Below are 4137 nucleotides of genomic sequence, written 5' to 3'. Positions count from 1 at the left end.
GAACCCGCGTCGGCGCCATTTTCTCACTCGGCTGTGGACAGTGAAGAGGGAGGGTGGGAGTTAGGGCTGTGTAGTGTAGTGTAGTGTAGTGCTGCTGTTGTCCACTACTTCAAAGTCCATAGGGGCTGGCTGTGTTGTGCTGTGCTGCTGTTGTTAATAGGGGCTGTGTCCACTACTTCAAAGTCCATAGGGGCTGGCTGGACTGTGTTGTGCAGTCAGTTCTCCATAGGGGCTGTGTCCACTCCAAAGTCCTGTGCAGTGTCCCAGTCCTAAAGGAGTGCTGTAGTGTTGTCCAGGGGGTGCTCTGTCCATCAGGGGTGCTCCCCCCAAGTGCTAAAAAAATAATATATTTTCTGTGTTTGTGAATTGTGTGCGCAGTAGCCGCATGTGCATCAACAAAGTAGTGCCAAGCGTGCGCCTGTGTCATAAGTAAAGGGCCAGCTGGCTTGACCGTTAAAGGGTGCTGTAACCCCTGAAAGTACACTCCAGTCCAAACCAAAAAAAAATTATTTTCTGTGTTTGTGAATTGTGTGCGCAGTAGCCGCACGTGCATCAACAAAGTAGTGCCAAGCGTGCGCCTGTGTCATAAGTAAAGGGCCGGCTGGCTTGACCGTTAAAGGGTGCTGTAACCCCCGAAAGTACACTCCAGTCCAAACCAAAAAAAAATTATTTTCTGTGTTTGTGAATTGTGTGCGCAGTAGCCGCACGTGCATCAACAAAGTAGTGCCAAGCGTGCGCCTGTGTCATAAGTAAAGGGCCGGCTGGCTTGACCGTTAAAGGGTGCTGTAACCCCCAAAGTACACTCCAGTCCAAACCAAAAAAAAAATTATTTTCTGTGTTTGTGAATTGTGTGCGCAGTAGCCGCACGTGCATCAACAAAGTAGTGCCAAGCGTGCGCCTGTGTCATAAGTAAAGGGCCGGCTGGCTTGACCGTTAAAGGGTGCTGTAACCCCCGAAAGTACACTCCAGTCCAAACCAAAAAAAAATTATTTTCTGTGTTTGTGAATTGTGTGCGCAGTAGCCGCACGTGCATCAACAAAGTAGTGCCAAGCGTGCGCCTGTGTCATAAGTAAAGGGCCGGCTGGCTTGACCGTTAAAGGGTGCTGTAACCCCCGAAAGTACACTCCAGTCCAAACCAAAAAAAAATTATTTTCTGTGTTTGTGAATTGTGTGCGCAGTAGCCGCACGTGCATCAACAAAGTAGTGCCAAGCGTGCGCCTGTGTCATAAGTAAAGGGCCGGCTGGCTTGACCGTTAAAGGGTGCTGTAACCCCCGAAAGTACACTCCAGTCCAAACCAAAAAAAAATTATTTTCTGTGTTTGTGAATTGTGTGCGCAGTAGCCGCACGTGCTTCAACAAAGTAGTGCCAAGCGTGCGCCTGTGTCATAAGTAAAGGGCCGGCTGGCTTGACCGTTAAAGGGTGCTGTAACCCCCGAAAGTACACTCCAGTCCAAACCAAAAAAAAATTATTTTCTGTGTTTGTGAATTGTGTGCGCAGTAGCCGCACGTGCATCAACAAAGTAGTGCCAAGCGTGCGCCTGTGTCATAAGTAAAGGGCCGGCTGGCTTGACCGTTAAAGGGTGCTGTAACCCCCAAAGTACACTCCAGTCCAAACCAAAAAAAAAATTATTTTCTGTGTTTGTGAATTGTGTGCGCAGTAGCCGCACGTGCATCAACAAAGTAGTGCCAAGCGTGCGCCTGTGTCATAAGTAAAGGGCCGGCTGGCTTGACCGTTAAAGGGTGCTGTAACCCCCGAAAGTACACTCCAGTCCAAACCAAAAAAAAATTATTTTCTGTGTTTGTGAATTGTGTGCGCAGTAGCCGCACGTGCATCAACAAAGTAGTGCCAAGCGTGCGCCTGTGTCATAAGTAAAGGGCCGGCTGGCTTGACCGTTAAAGGGTGCTGTAACCCCCGAAAGTACACTCCAGTCCAAACCAAAAAAAAATTATTTTCTGTGTTTGTGAATTGTGTGCGCAGTAGCCGCACGTGCATCAACAAAGTAGTGCCAAGCGTGCGCCTGTGTCATAAGTAAAGGGCCGGCTGGCTTGACCGTTAAGGGTTTAAGGGTGCTGTAACCCCCGAAAGTACACTCCAGTCCAAACCAAAAAAAAATTATTTTCTGTGTTTGTGAATTGTGTGCGCAGTAGCCGCACGTGCATCAACAAAGTAGTGCCAAGCGTGCGCCTGTGTCATAAGTAAAGGGCCGGCTGGCTTGACCGTTAAAGGGTTCTGTAACCCCCAAAGTACACTCCAAACCAAAAATATATATATTTTCTGTGTTTGTGACTTGTGTGCACTGTGGCTGCACGTGCATCAACAAAGGAGCAGCGCCAAGCGTGCGCCTGTGTCCCATAAGTGAAGAGCCGGCTGGCTCATTTCTTAAAGGGTGGTGTAACCCACAAAGTGCACTACTCTCCAGCAAAAATAAAAAAATATTTTCTGTGTTTGTGTGCGCTTTAGCCGCACGTATATTATATATCAATATAACATAAATGGAGGACCAAACTTTCTCCGATAAAAATAAAATAGGGAAAGATCAAGAACCACTTCCTCCTAGTTCTGTTGCTGCTGCTGGGAGTTGTTCATCATCCCAGAGAGGAAGTAGGAACATCACTACTTTTACTAAACAATTGACCCTCCAACAGTCCCTAGCAATGAGGATGAAGTACGACAGCAGTCATCCTGAAGCAAAACGTATAACTGAGGCCTTGACTGCTATGTTGGTGTTAGACGTGCGTCCGGTATCCGACATTAGTGCAGTGGGATTTAGACAATTGATGGAGGTAGTGTGTCCTCGGTTCCAAATCCCGTCTAGATTCCACCTGCATCCTCAAAGCAGCAGCGACAAGCGTGCGTCTGTCTGTTAAAGGGTGTTGTAACTCTCAAAGTGCTCCAAAAAAAAATCAAAAATTTTTTTTTAATGTGTTTGTGACTTGTGTGCGATGTAGCCACACTTGCATCCTCAAAGCAGCAGCGACAAGCGTGCGTCTGTCTGTTAAAGGGTGGTGACACCCTCAAAGTGTGCTACACAAACAATTAAAATATTGTTCTTTTTTTTCTGTCTTTGTGAATTGTGTGGGCTGAAGCCGCACTTGCATCCTCAAAGCAGCAGCGACAAGCGTGCGTCTGTCTGTTAAAGGGTGTTGTAACTCTCAAAGTGCTCCAAAAAATCAAAAAATTTTTTTTAATGTGTTTGTGAATTGTGTGCGATGTAGCCACACTTGCATCCTCAAAGCAGCAGCGACAAGCATGCGTCTGTCTGTTAAAGGGTGGTGACACCCTCAAAGTGTGCTACACAAACAATTAAAATATTGTTCTTTTTTTTCCTGTCTTTGTGAATTGTGTGGGCTGTAGCCGCACTTGCATCCTCAAAGCAGCAGCGACAAGCGTGCGTCTGTCTGTTAAAGGGTGTTGTAACTCTCAAAGTGCTCCAAAAAATGAAAAAAATTTTTTTAATGTGTTTGTGACTTGTGTGCGATGTAGCCACACTTGCATCCTCAAAGCAGCAGCGACAAGCGTGCGTCTGTCTGTTAAAGGGTGGTGACACCCTCAAAGTGTGCTACACAAACAATAAAAATATTCTTCTTTTTTTTGTCTTTGTGAATTGTGTGGGCTGTAGCCGCACCTGCATCCTTAAAGCAGCAGCGACAAGCGTGCGTCTGTCTGTTAAAGGGTGGTGACACCCTCAAAGTGTGCTACACAAACAATAAAAATATTCTTCTTTTTTTGTCTTTGTGAATTGTGTGGGCTGTAGCCGCACCTGCATCCTTAAAGCAGCAGCGACAAGCGTGCGTCTGTCTGTTAAAGGGTGGTGTAACTCTCAAAGTGCTCCAAAAAATAAAAAACTATTTTTTTAATGTGTTTGTGACTTGTGTGCGATGTAGCCGCACTTGCATCCTCAAAGCAGCAGCAACAAGCGTGCGTCTGTCTGTTAAAGGGTGGTGACACCCTCAAAGTGTGCTACACAAACAATAAAAATATTCTTCTTTTTTCTGTCTTTGTGAATTGTGTGGGCTGTAGCCGCACCTGCATCCTTAAAGCAGCAGCGACAAGCGTGCGTCTGTCTGTTAAAGGGTGGTGACACCCTCAAAGTGTGCTACACAAACAATAAAAATATTCTTCTTCTTTTTTCTGTC

This window comes from Taudactylus pleione, unplaced genomic scaffold (genome assembly GCF_031769625.1).
Source record: "Taudactylus pleione unplaced genomic scaffold, aTauple2 ptg001289l, whole genome shotgun sequence".
In the NCBI taxonomy this organism is placed as follows: Eukaryota; Metazoa; Chordata; class Amphibia; order Anura; family Myobatrachidae; genus Taudactylus; species Taudactylus pleione.
Note: the sequence above shows the minus strand (reverse complement) of the source record.